This window comes from Choloepus didactylus, chromosome 7 (genome assembly GCF_015220235.1).
Source record: "Choloepus didactylus isolate mChoDid1 chromosome 7, mChoDid1.pri, whole genome shotgun sequence".
In the NCBI taxonomy this organism is placed as follows: Eukaryota; Metazoa; Chordata; class Mammalia; order Pilosa; family Megalonychidae; genus Choloepus; species Choloepus didactylus.
The window spans coordinates 154,366,601-154,381,160 of NC_051313.1; the positions used below are offsets into that span (position 1 = coordinate 154,366,601).

Here is a 14,560-nt window from a genome sequence, read left to right on the forward strand (position 1 = left end):
TTTTTTAGTTTGGGGACAAAACAATTTTTACCTCTGGGGCAAGAGAACATCCACTCTATGATCTTAAGATTATTTTAATTTACGATTGAGGACTTGGTGTTAGACTGATAAGCTGTCACTGGTCAGGAGTGGCCTTTCCCTGAGTATGTAACTCAGCCATTGGCCTGTCCCGTGTAAACAGTGCGTAGATTTCGCTCCGCCCTGCGCTGCTCCAGGGGCACGTGGTGCATTCCTGCAGACGGTTCTGCTCCTGAGCTCTCTTCTGATGCAGATCAAATCCCGTCCTCCCTGCTGGCTCGATTCTCAGGGCACCGACCGAGCTCATTCTCCTGTTTAGCTCATGCAATGCCTTTTGCTTCTTTGGGGCACCTTGTCTTTCTTGGTTCTGTTGCTTCCAGCACTGTCTGTTCCAGACAGACCCTCTCTCTCTATGATGCTCCCTTCCTTTTCTAGATGCAGTCCCCCAGCTTGTCCAGGCTTCCTCGGTGCGATCCTAAACTCAGCCACGTCGGGTCCACACACCTCAAAGATGATTTCAGACTCACAGTCCTGGAGCCTCTCCTCCTTTCATCCATGATGAAAGCAATTTCCCTGCATAAAGGTGTTATGTGTAAATAACACTCTCCTGCGGAGTAAACCACCGTGATCTCCTTTACCATTCATTTCTGCTTTATTAACTTATAAGTAATCCACTTAGGACTGACCATGCGGTGAGATAGAGTTGCCTTAACCTTTGTTTCCAAAACATTTTGGCAGGTCATCTTTGTTTTGGTCAACTGAAGCAGTCCCACATGGTGTAGCACAAAGAGCACTGGGTTGAGTCAGACCTGAGTCCTAGATCTGCTTTGCTTTCTTAGAAGCTAATTGTGAAGACTAATTATCTCATAGGTTTATTGGGAAAACAAATGAACTAATGTATGTGAAAGTGCTCTAACAATGGAAAGCCCTCTGTAAAATATGTTAGAATTGGCCAAATAAAAGTAATTTTTTGAATCTTACTTTAGACTTCTACTATTTGGGGGGGAAAGGCAAATGTTTGTAATCTCAGAAAGAAGCTGTTGGATGGAAAATCTAGAGGGTCTGATCTTTTTTTTCCCCCTAGAAACCCATGGAAAAGATGTTGCAGAAGGAGTGTTGATAAAGGCACAGCGAGGTTGAATTGTCCCGTGGAGGTTCACCATCCTTGGCAGTCAACTTGTTAGCTTAGGGGTTGTTCTTCCAGTTATTCAGTGTTAACTCACATCTTTTATAAGGAGGTGTGGGATTCCAGTATCAGAAGTTGTGTATCTTTAAAAAAAAAAGTTGCTTTAAGCAACTATATCAACTGGTAGAGTGAACTTTGCTCAGAGCTAGTTTCACAGTCAACAATCAGCATCAAACTCTTCTGAGAAATGAGTGTAAATTGTGAGAAAGGCAGTGAATGAAGAAATCCAGGAAATAGAACAAGGCTATCAGATGGTACGTGCATGGATTTGAGTGAAAGGTAACAAGAATAAGGTCAACGATATGGTAGGGAGTATGTAATAGTTTTAAAATGCAGGCCAGAAGAAGGTGAGGGAGGTTTCTGCAATAGCCTGCAAATCTTAGTAATTTGGGGGAACTCTGGGTGGGAGGTCTGGTTGTGATGGACCCATGAGGAGTCTAGCTGTGACTGTGAAAGCAATTCACAGAAGTAGACCATCAAGCAGGCTTTCCATCTGCACCCAAATGCAGCCAGTGACCCTCTTGATTGGATATCTGGGACCAGCTGGGCAGGGTCCCACACATGGTTAGGTGCACAGTGGACACAACCAATGATTTTGAGGGATTAACCTATTTAAACACAGGTAAAGAAAATGAGCAGATCAGCACTTTTTTTTCTTTTCTTAGTTTAGGAAAGGAAAATAAAACCAGGTTAGGATGTTAGTAGGAAGGCCTTGATAAAAAGGAAGTTTAAAAGGCTAAGATTCGGTTCCCCAAACTTCTGGTTTTTCTTGAAGAAAGGCTTAGAGACAAGAGATACCAGTGCAGGGGAGGTCACAGCTTCCCCCAGCCCACCATGTGCTCAGAGTTCTAAAGTGGCCCATGTGCCAAATGTAAGGAGGGCAAAGAGGGTCCCAAGAACATTTCTAAAACGGGGTAGGGTCGTAAGGACTGGGTTAAAAGAGGGGCTTTGTTCACGGGAGATGCTCAACCATTCTCTCCTTGAACCTATGACTAACGAGATGGCATGCACATGACAGACTGCCAGGCAGACCAAGGAGCAGTGGGGAAGCCATAGGATGGGAAGCACGACTGCTTGCCCTGGGCTTCTGCAGAAGAGGGGAAGGATGGGGCAGGGCGCAGGTGGGCCTCACTGGCTGGCAGAAGGTGGGGAGTGGGGAATGGAGTGGGGGGCATGACCGCGACCGGAATGAAGCCGAGCCATGTGATGCTCTTACCCAGGCAAACCCAGGGTGAGCAGAGTCTACAGATGCTACTATTTGATGAGGACATGGGTCAAGTACCATGCCCTGCCCTCAAGAAGCAGACATCTCTGGCAGGGAGATGCACGCGGTGATGGTGGCGGACGGGAAGGGCCTCTTTGTGACTGGGAGTCTACACATGTGTAAGTTAGGACATCACCAAGCAGAGGTGTGCTGTGGTCTTTCCAGTAGAGGTAGATTTAATGAGTTGTATGTAAATAGAACTATCACAAACCGGGTTCTCTGAAATGCGCTAGGGGAGAAGGTAAGTCAAAGACACATTGGTGAGAATTCATTGACAAAGAGAAGGGGAAGATCCTGCCTCCATTCATCTCTCTGGAAATGTATGTCTTCTTATACTGAGTCTCTTAAGGGAAGGGCTATCCATAGGAGATCCCAGCAAGGAAAACAAATGCAAACGTCCCATTCAAGGTCCTCAAAACTAACCAAAGTACTTCTCAATTTTCTTTGAAGAACGAACCAGAAAAATGATAGAAAAGTGTGAAAAATCAGAGACTTATCATCTTTTCACTTCTGTCTCTATAGAAAAAATGAAATGTAAGTAGTCGGGCAAGTCTCAGCTCTTTGGGAAATCTGATGAATTAGAATAGGGAAACGGTGCACCCACTGAAACAGACGGCAGTAAAGTCAGATGGGCTTCACCATCTTATTTCCTAAGAAAAGGGGGCTGACACAGAATGAAGAAAGTGAAACGCATAAAAAATTTTTTGTTTCATGAAGGACCTCGCAAATACTCTGTATAAAAATGGAATTAAAATGTCTCCAAGAGTCATATCTAGAATATTTGACACCCAGAGTGTATCATTAACTCCTCTCCTCTACATGGCAAAATTATTTTCAGTAATGATCATGAAATGAAACAAATAATAAGGGACAGGAAAGAAACATATTCAGTGAAAATGCTATTTTATTGAATTTAATAAATTATGCCAATAAAACAAAAAACAAAAACAAAAATAGAATAGATATTGCAATGAAAAGAAGAAAAATCCATGTACTAATATGTTTTAATTACAATAAAGAATATTTTGGACAATGGAGAAAAAAATACCTATTCATTGGTCTGTCACATTAATGAATAATTAGTTTCTGTTTTTGAGCCTTAACTTCTGCAAATTTTTCAATGATTTTGTCAAAACTGAACTTCTCTTTATATCACACTCAACAAACAGTATACAGTGTAGCTGGATTTGTCAATCTACCTCCATTCATTGTTGGTCAAGGGACACTTTTTATTTTAATTTCAACGAGTTTCTTTTACATTAAGCAACAGATAGATATAGTTAGGAAAAGTGTCAAACAAAAGGAAAAGATTGGGAAGAGTCATAAAATCCCATTTCACATCACATTTCAGAAATAGCATCAATTCTAGTGGCTTTCAGTAGCTCTGTGTTCAAAAATAATTTAAAGCAAGTAACCACATGAGAGGTCACACAGAATGCTGGAATTGAAGTCACCGTCTGCTACCACTGGCTATTTTGAATCTGCTGTTTAATTGCAGAAATGTAACGCTGCAGGATGGTGGGGGGTGGGGGAGGTGTTGGGGGGTTGGGGCTGGGGTGTGTGCGTGGGGGTAGACAAAGCTCCACAACCCTAAACCTTAGCAACTTACTCTAAACAATGACAGGAGCTGAGCCTTCTGGTATCTAACCCTGACTGTCTAACTGGGAGGTATATCAACATTCACATGTAAAATACATTGCTAATGAAAGGATACCTAGTAAAAATGTGTTAGTTTGAAGTTCACCATATAGATTATTAAAACTCCACAGCAAACACAGTGACTTAGGTTTACAACTTGGATCACAAAAGATGCTGTGGGGAGGAGTATTTATCACCGGTGTGGCCTGGGACGAGTCAGCTCTTGGTGCTCACAGAAGGCAGACCACATTTTCCAGTTTGGAGCCAAGCGGGTCTGGGTTTTCTGGAGCACTCTTGTGCTCCTGCGTTCTCCGTGTCCTGGGCCAGCATGGTGAGGGGACGCACACCTGCGTCGCTCCCAGGTCCTTTGGGACCCCTGGGCCCACTCCAGGCCCTGAGGGCTCTGCACATCTCCAGGGGCCCTCAGAGAGGAAGGGGGTCGACACGGAGCATGGAGTGTGGCCGTGGGAGACCCGCGCAAATAGCAGATGCACTCAGCCGTTGCGCTCTGGGGTCTGCTGTCTGCGGGTGCCCAGCCAGGCCCAGCAAGGAACAACAGGCCTGGCTGGGCTGCCCCAGGGCCCCTTCCCCAGCAGTTTCCTCCTTTCTCATTTCACAGGTGCCACCCCCTCCCAATATCCTTTTGCACCCTTCACTCTGTGTCTGATTTTGGACAACCCAAACCAGCACAGCCTATGGCTATTTTGACTGGGTGACCCTTACCTGTTTGCCATCCAAATGTCCCACAATTTGGTAGAATCTTCTTCTCAGAGGTTCTTGGGGGCATTCCCATGGGGGCTCCTTCCAGGCTCCTGATGCACACCCCACCGCCAGCCTCCACCGTCAAAGGCTTCCTCTTCCAACCCACCCTGCCCAGGCCCAAATTAAATCCAAGACTGCTGACGGCTGCCCATGGCACGCAAGACAAAGGCCCTGGGTCTTGATGACCTGCCCCTTCTGCCAGTCACTCTCTCTCCCTGGGTCTCACAAACACCCACCACATGGACAAGCCTGCTTGCAGGTTCCAAGCCCAGGAGTCTAGACTTTTACTGGCACATTGCCTCCACTTGGAGTGCCCTCAACCCTTTCTTCCAAGTTCCTCTCACCCAGCTTCACTACCCCTGGGCAGCCACATCTCTCAGCCTTTCTGCTGTGCTCCCTGCTTTGACGCTCAATCATTTGCTCAATGAATACTCACGAGCAACTGCCCTCTCTCCCCAACTAGATTAAAGTCGCTGAACTCAGGGGCTGCCCTGCTGAATGTTTCCCCTCAAAGCAGTGTGCACTGGGCTAGACTCTCGAGACAGACCACGAAGGTAACCAAAACACAACACCGTGGCACGACGAGAGTATCCAGGGTACCCACTCGCAGCTCCTCACAGGTGGGGATCTCCTTTCATGAGGGACACAGCAAAAGTTCAGACACCACCCCGACCCCCGATGGCCTTCCCTGTAAGGGTGTGATTTCTCCAAACAGGCAACTGGGGAAAGCACAGATCTGCAGGGGCACGTCAGTAAATGTGCTTCTAGAATGCTTTCTAAAGATGAAAGCGGTGAGTCACAGAGTGAAGCTCCAGATACGACGCTTCTAGCACCCGGCGTGCAGGAGAACCCAGACTCCCCACTCAGACCCACCGTTAGTATCTATCAGCTGGTTGACACCCAGATGCTTCTTGGAAGCCAGAGGCACTTCCTCCCTTCTCAGCACTGAATCCCTGGCCCCACCTGACTGTGGGCAGGGCTGCTGGTGTGGGAGAAGACTGCCTGGCCCTGTGCCTGGGAGGCGGACCCCACAACCCCACCACAGAGGCTGCCTGCTGGCCGGCTTCCTCACTGCGTTTGGACAAGGCCAACGGGAGACAGGACAGGGGGAGTTAGAAGGGGGCACTTCTCCCTGCCCTCCCTACTCTGCTTTTCAGACTAGCCTTGACTACCCTTGAAGGGTGGTCTTGTGGGGCCACCCTTCATGGTCCCAGCTCTCACTGGGTAACACTGGGAACACCGTCTCCCAGCCCTGCTCCTTCCAGCCCCTGCTGATCTCTGGTTGCATCAACATCCACGGCTGCTTTCTTGAACTCTGTCCCTGATGAATGTCTCTTCATTTGAGTTGAGTTGAACTGTTTTCTGCCAGGCTCTGCCTCACCTCTCCTTGATGACAGACATATTCTTGCATTAGCAAAGCAAATCCCTGAACTTCTTATAGATACCTTACTGGACACCTGGTGCTCCTCATTTTGAATGACTTTGGAAACATCAAAGGACAAAACGGTACCTGCTCAGTGTGCTGGGTACTGTCCACTCCACCCCCACCCCCACCAATGGGGTGATTCCTGCAAAGAGTGACATGATGGTGCACCCTGGGGTCCCCAGGACATCCCAGGGCTCTGCCAGCTACTCTAGGCTAAATCAGACTCCCAGTTATGTATGGCCCCAGAGTATAACACAACGAGCAGGCTTTGGTGGAAAGAAGAGATAAGTGAGTTTCCTTTGTGCCATCACCTAGCTTCTACCTTTTATCTCCTGACTCACACTCCACAAGGCATCTAATCTAATGAAAACCCACCTTCAGAAACCCTTAATACAAAGGTACACAAATGCTAACAGTTCTGCAATTTAACTCACCCTGTGGTACTGGCATTTCAGGCACACCTTGGCCTTCACGGGCATCCTGCCTGGATTCCAATCTCAACTTGACCACTTTCTGCTGGTGAGATCGGGCAAACCCCTCAAATTGTCCAGAGCTTGGGTGCCTCATCAGAAAAACAAGGATATCTCGCAGAGTTGTTAGGTGTGAAGGCTCGAGGCCAGCCCTTGCCTCACACTTAATGCTTGACAACTGCTGGTCATTACTAGGTGATTGTCTTGCCATCTAGACAGGAGACGTTTCGGGATCAGGGGGCCTGCCCAGACACACAAAATACACTGAAGAAGGCTATGGGTAAAGCTGGCTCTGGCCACCTGGACCATGCACTGGCCTGGGCACCCTCTGGCACTGTTCATCCCTTCTGGGAGTTTCTTTGGTGCTGGCCTAGAGTACAGGTTCCCCACAAGAGTGGGCTGCCTCCTTGGGACTTCCCCAAGATATTGCAGAGAAAAAGGATCAAGTACAGCCAGGTTTGCCTGGCCTGTGACCAACACGCTTGCCTGTCACCAACCCAGGTCTCTCACCTGAGAAGGCACCACCTCCACCCTCAGCTCTGGCTATCAGAGCTTGCACCTTCACGCTCAGGTTGAAGATGACTGGAAGGGGCTCTGGCAAAGCCAATAACTGTCTTCTCTGCTTGGGGCAGGGAGTATCTGGATGTGAAGCTGAATTCCGCATGCCCCTGCGGCACGCCTCTTGGACACATCCCATGGACACATTTGGTTCTCGGAGATGTGAGAAGAGCACTGCCAGTAGTCTAGAAATGGCACCTCTCCTCTCCTGCCTCTTCACCTTTACCACTGTCACCACAGCATGTGGCTTCACACAAAACCAAGGACACTCCTAGCAGCTGACTGACCTTAGCACATGACAAGCCCTGTCCAGGGACTCCTGTTCTGAGGGAGCTTGGGCCTCTTACAGAGAAGGGCACACCCTTTTTAAAGCAGAAGGTGACATTTCTCTAATGCTCATGAAGGGGTCTTTTTATTCTTATTTTGCAAAAGGGCTCCATCAGTACCTTGGGGAAACCCAGAGCCAGCCAACAAAAGGCAAACCTACTCCCCAGCCAAGGATGGTTCCTGTTTGTGCTGGCTGGGCCATTTCTTCTAGGGAGAAGCATATGAGCCATTCAGATGATAAACAGATTAAGAGGGCGAGGGGCTGACCTCAACATTGCCACCTGTCACCAGTATGCATCCTTGAGGATGAAGCGGCTATGCGAAGCGTGAGCTGATAAGACCCCACTCGGGTCAAGCTAGGAAAATGCGCGAATACTGTCATCAGAACCATTTCTAAAAACTGCCCCAAAGTACATTATTCCTTGAAGTGCTAAGGAAATGTCAGCACCGAAGAATCAGTTTCTTTTCCCCCTAGTTCCCCTGGTTTTTTTAACAAGGACCTTGAACACAGGATGTGCACAGTAATGAGCCCATCGAAAATGGCTCTTCTATTCTGTCCTGCTCTAAATAAACAGTCAACACCACACTCAAGTAGAATATCGAGCTGCCCAGCACTTTCAGTCACCTGCTAAACAACTCTCTAAAAACCAGCCTAATAACTGAACTAGAAACTTCAGGAAACCATGTAGTTTTACAACTGTGAACTATTAACTCTTTATGATCAATCGTTTGCATAAAGATCTAGAATAAACATAAAAACCCAAACCTGCAGATGTTCAAACAGGGACCAGCAATGTTTTCCCCCGATGGAAAGAGACACAGACTCAGCAGTTGCAACTTTTAGCCAGGTTTATTTAAGCTGGCTAAGCCTAAGCTGCAAAGCAGAACATTAATTTTGATACTGGCAGAAATGCTGCTGAAAAAATTATGTCCCATAATTGCAGCCACAGGTTCTCAAAATCTCTAGTGAGGGTTGGAAAATGAGAGGGCAACATGTTCACATTTTTCTGCCCTTCAAGGTCTGTGATGAAAGCCAGAGAGTCCCGCCGATCCAAGCCCTAGACTGCTTCCTGATGTGTCTCAGGCACAAGGAGACCCTGCTATCTACTGACAAGGGGATGGAAAGACATTTTTGAGCCTCCAAGAGAAAAATCGAAGGCAGTTTGGGGGTTTTGTTTTCTTAGTGTCTCCTTCTCCCTGGGCAATAGAAAGGAAAGGGAAGAGGAAGTGCCTTCTGAAGTCTTGGCGATTTCTTGTTAAGCATATATATAAATACAGTGTGTTGAAAGCACATTCTTAATAAAATTATTAATAACTCAGAGTCAGGATGGGAGGAGTCATCTAATGTGGGATCACAGGGTTTTGATTCTTACTGTGTTCCCTATTTTCACAACTTGCCCATCTCTGGTTGTGCAATTTGGGCTCCGGCCTTTCTGAGGGTGCTCCCAGGTACCTGCCTCCAGCTGGAACCGAGCTCCACACACCTCTGGACACTGCAAAAGTGACTCCGTGCAGCCTAAGGGTATCTTTAAGTAAGGACAAAACAGTGAAGCACACACAGACACACCAATCACCAGCATCTGTATGTTGTCTCTACACAGGAGTAACAGGAAGTAGCCCCAGAAGGAGATGAGAAAGAAATGGCACCAGCAATGCATGGAGCCCCAAGAAGCCCGCGGGGATGAAGGTGCTCAGAGAAACTCGCCTTAAGTCAAAGATCTCCTTGGGCAGAAGAGCATGCCCAGGACCCAGGAAAGGTGCTCGTCTGGGCAGATGTGAGCTCTGGGCATCACACATCCCCATACTTCCTTTCTCTGCCGTGGCAACCCCGCTCCGTCCACTGGACATCGCCAGGTCAGGATCACATCTCTCCCCAGGCCCTCAAGCTCCATGACCTGATAGTCCAAGCTCACGGGACAATACCTAATAGCTAATTTGGCCTCCCCCCAAAATCTTGGTAATGAGAGACAGACAACCTGCCCATTATCTGACTAGTCTCTGCAAAGTCTTCACAGTTAAATTAAGAAGTTGGAAATTTAAATTACAAACTAACTTTAGTGAGTCTAGTTACTGGGAGTCAGTTCTGGATGCACTGACATTAAGTGAGTGCCTAGCCTGTGAAGCTGTTTCAGCATCCAGGATGCAAGCCGTAATCAAGCCAGAGATGAGCCCCTTTGTGGCCCTAGATCTGTGAAGCAGCCAGCTCCTTCTCCAGTGTTTTCCTTAAATCTAGCCTCAACACTATGGAGGCTCACACAGCCATCACAGTGCAGGGGAGGTGCTGATGGAAAAGAACCACTGCGTTGGAAGCAAGACTCCACTAAGCCCTTGCTCCTTGACATTCAGTTGATCACCAAGAGTGCTTGCTTCTTCCTTCCCAACCTCTCTCCAGTCCATGGCTGTGACCCTGCTTCTTTCATCTGGGCAGCTGTAACTGCTGCCCCTCACTGGCCCTAGTGTGGACTCCCAGTCTCCTTGTGCATCCGTGTAAGCCTGTGACCATGGGAGCCCTCCAGTGCACAAGGACAGCCAGGTGCTTGCTCAGCAGGGTATGGCGAGTCCTCTGGCGTCTGTGGAAGCACAACCGTGCTGCTAGTATGGCATGGAGTTAAAGCCCAGCTTGGAATCAGACCTGTGAGCTTTGGGCCATGTCACCTACCTTCAAAGGGCTGTTCTGAGAACTACATCAGGTGGGTACCAAACATTCAGTAGGTGGTTGCAATTATTAACCACGTGACCCACCAGGCCTTTGCTTGTGTATAGCCTTGTCTTGCCCAATTTTCCAGCCCCCCTCTCCTTCTGGTGTTTGTTCTACTCACACAGAATGACCTGTGGTCACTCCCCCAACCCCCGCCCCCCAAATTAGAGTTGTTTCTGTCCCCCTTCCCCACATAGCCCCAGGGAATACTTCTATCTCTGCTTATTGCCCTGCTCTGTAATTGCCAGTTTTCCCAACAGCCAAAGCCTCCAGGCTAGTCTTTCTGAGAATCAGGAATGTGCCTTTGGTCCTGGCTTAACCCCTTAGCACCAATTTTTTTTTAATAATTCAATTTTACTGAGATATATTCACATACCATGCAGTCATACAACGTGTACAATCAGTTGTTCACATTACCACCATATAGTTGTGCATCCATCACTAAAATTAATTTTTGAACATTTTCATTACCACATACACAAAGGTAATAAGAATAAAAATTAAAGTGAAAAACAACAAAGTAAAAAAGAACACTGAGTGCTTTTTTTTTTTTCTTTCTGCCCCTGTTTTTCTACTCATCCATCCATACACTGGACAAAGCGGAGTGTGGTCCACATGGCTTTCCCAATCACATTGCCACCCCTCATAAGCTATATTTTTATACAATTGCCTTCAAGATTCAAGGGTTCTGGGTTGTAGTTTGATAGTTTCGGGTATTTACTGCTAGTTATTCCAATTCATTAGAACCTAAAAAGGGTTGTCTATATTGTGCATAAGAGTGCCCACCAGAGTGACCTCTCTGCTCCTTTTGGAATCTCTCAGCCACTGATACTTCATTTCATTTCACATCCCTCTTTTGGTCAAGAAGATGTTCTCCATCTCATGATGATGGGGCCAGATTCCTCCCCGGGGGTCATATTGCACATTCCCAGGGAGATTTACACCCCTGGGTGTCTGATCCCATGTAGGGGGGAGGGCAGTGATTTCATCTACCAAGTTGGCTTAGCTAGAGAGAGAGGGCCACATCTGTGCAACAAAGAGGCACTCAGGAGGAGACACTTAGGCAGAATTATAAGCAGCCCTAGCCTCTCCTTTGCAGCAAGTCTTTCCAAGGGCAATCCTGTGATTGAGGGCTCAGCCCATCAAACCACCAGTCCCCTATGTCTGTGAGCACATCAGCAACCATCGAAGTGGGGAAGCCCAACACCCCTGCATTCTTCCCCAGCAATGTTCACATTAGTGGTAGCATATAATATCTCTCTTTTCATGCCTGACTTATTTCACTCAGCATTATGTCTTCAAGGTTCATCCAAGTTGTCATACGTTTCATGACATCATTCCTTCTTACTGCTGTGTAGTATTCCACTGTGTGTACATACCACGTTTTATTTATCCATTCATCTGTTGAAGGACATTTGGGTTGTTTCCATCTTTTGGCAATTGTGAATAATTTTGCTATGAACACTGGTGTGCAGACATCTGTTCGTGTCACTGCTTTCAGATCTTCCGGGTATATACTGAGAAGTGCAATTGCTGGATCGACGGGTAACTCTATATCTAGTTTTCTAAGGAACTGCCAGACTGTCTTCCAGAGTGGCTGAACCATTACACAGTCCCACCAACAATGAGTAAGAGTTCCAATTTCTCTACATCCCCTCCAGCATTTGTAGTTTCCTGTTCGTTTAATGGCAGCCATTCTAATTGGTGTGAGATGGTATCTTGTTGTAGTCTTAATTTGCATCTCTCTAATACATAGCCTTAGCACCAATTTTGACAAATTTATATTTAAGTGAATGAATGAATGAAGCAGTGAGGAGGGATGAAGGACAGGCAAGAGCCACTGACCCAGTGAAGTCTCCTGCTTGTATGCTATGAGTCAGTGTCTGAATCTGAACTGGTCCGTTTTTAAAGAAAACTGCAGGAAAAATAGCAATGAGAAAGCTGATGTGAGCCACAAACTCCCTCACACTAGGAGCTGAGTCCCTTAGGGGTCCTGGAATTCACTGCTGTTTCCAGTGCAACCACAACCCTTCGGCTGGTTATCAACAGAAAAGGGCCCCTGGCGTCTGACATCTAGACACGTGCCCACAATTCTTAACCAAAGTGCTCCTGCGAGCTTCCAGAAAAAAGTCAGGCATTTGCTGCCACCTCTGATGGCCCAAACACCCCCACCCCACCCCTACACACACCCAAGACCTGAAGGATGAATGCAGCCAGACGGAGGCTTCCGGCTTCCACAGCTGTGCTTGCCTTTCCGCGGTGGTCTGGGCTCTCCTGTGCCCTCACCTTGCAAACCTCCAGAGCACAGGAGCAGCTTGGCCAAACTCTGAATTTCTTCCTCAAACCATAAGTTGCTGCCTCTCCCTCCTACCTTCTCCACTGATTTGGAATTAAAAGATCCAGGCTGAGGTTACAGCTTTGCTAACATTCTCAGATTGAGGTGTCTTTCTTATCCTCTCTGAGTTTCAAGAGAATGAAATGGTACTTTCTCCAGGGGTCTGGAAGGCATAAGGATGGTACTTCATGACCCGCAAAGCACCGTGCAATTATGCAATAATAACTGTTGGTGCTAGATTCTGTCCTACGACGTTAAAGGAAAGGTGGAGGAAAAAAAAGGACATGCAGATAGTGAAAGATGGACCATCTTACTGGATTGGAGTTGTCTTCATAAAAACCTAATTACTTGTAGACACCTCTATACACATTAAGGTTTTTCTAAGATTCTGTACTTTGAGTTGGCTATTTCCCACACAAGACAAAGTTCTGGCACATCCTCAAAGATGGGTGCTGGGAGACACATACAGGGCTCTTAGTCTACAAGTGAGCAATCAAAATGTCCACAACAGGATTATCAGTGTTATACCAGAGCCTATGTGTTAAATCAGAATAAGCCTCGTTAAGCCCGAGACACTGATCTGAGCATGTCATCTCCTGCCCAGCTGCCAGTGTGGATGGCCTAGCTCCCAGGCCTTCCCCAGTGCCCCCCACCCCACCCCAAGCCCAAATTTCCAGGCATTAGAAACAGAAACCCAGAACCTATGACAAGCCTGCCACCTATAGTCAAAGGGCCCATATATATTAGCTGTTGAGTTCACCTGCCCTAGGAAAGTTAAATTTCCTTCTTCTCCCACTAGTTTTATCCAAGGAGATTTTAGGGAATTGCCTTAAATTGTTCTTCAAGACAGTTTCTGTTCCTTCAGATTAAATGCTTGATACGGAGTCAGAATAACATATTCACCAATTGTCAGCAAATGTTCATGGTGTCCCTGGGCTACAATAATTCCAGGGGTGTTGTGCTGGTTTATATATATTATGTCCCCCAGAAAAAGCCATATTCTTTAATCAAATCTTATGGGATATTGGGATTAGGTTGTTTCCATGGACATGTAACACCTTTGGGTAGGGTGTGACCTCTGATTGAATGTTTCCATGGAGGTGTGGCCCTGCCCATTCAGCATGGGCCTCGATTAGTTCACTAGAGTCTTATAAAGGGGCTCACAAACAGAAGGACTTCAGAGCAGCTGCAGCTAAGAGAAGACAAAACACCCCAAGAGCAACACTTTGGAGAATACCATTTTGAAACACAACGTGGGAGCAAGCGGACACCAGCCATGTGTCTTCCAAGCTAACAGAGATTTTCTGGACACCAATGGCCATCCTTCAGTGAAGGTACCCTACTATTGATAGTTTCCCTTGGACACTTCATGGCCTTAAGACTGTAACTGTGCAACCAAATAAACCCTCTTTATAAAAGCCAATCCATCTCTGGTGTTTTGCAAACAACAGCATTAGCAAACTGTAACAGGTGTCAAATACTCAACTCTCATTCTGTGCAGGCAAAAAAAACCAACTCCACTGGGTGGCTTGGAGTTATGTACCCCAGAAAAACATATGTTCTTAATTTTAATCCATCCCTGTAGGTGTGAACCTATTGCGAATAGGACTTTTGAAGATGTTATTTTTAGTTAAGGTGTGGCCCAAATGAACCAGGATGGGTCTTAATCCTATTACTGGAGGCCGTATGGAGAAGGTTCACACAGAGAGAAGCCACAGGGAGCAGCCAGAAACCCAAAGTCAATGGAACCCAGAGGAGAAAGGAGAAGACATCACCATGTGACAGAAGAGCCAAGCACCCCAAAGATTGCTGGCCAGTCAGAAGATGTGACCCAGCGAGGAAGTAAGCCTTCTAGCCTCTGAAACCATGAGCCAATAA

General features: G+C 46.9%; 1 protein-coding gene across 2 annotated transcripts in view; it reads right to left on the bottom strand.

Annotated features, from left to right (window-relative positions):
- Positions 1-14,560, bottom strand: part of DUSP22 (dual specificity phosphatase 22) — an 83,315-nt gene that overhangs the window by 6,902 nt on the left and 61,853 nt on the right. The window lies entirely within an intron of this gene.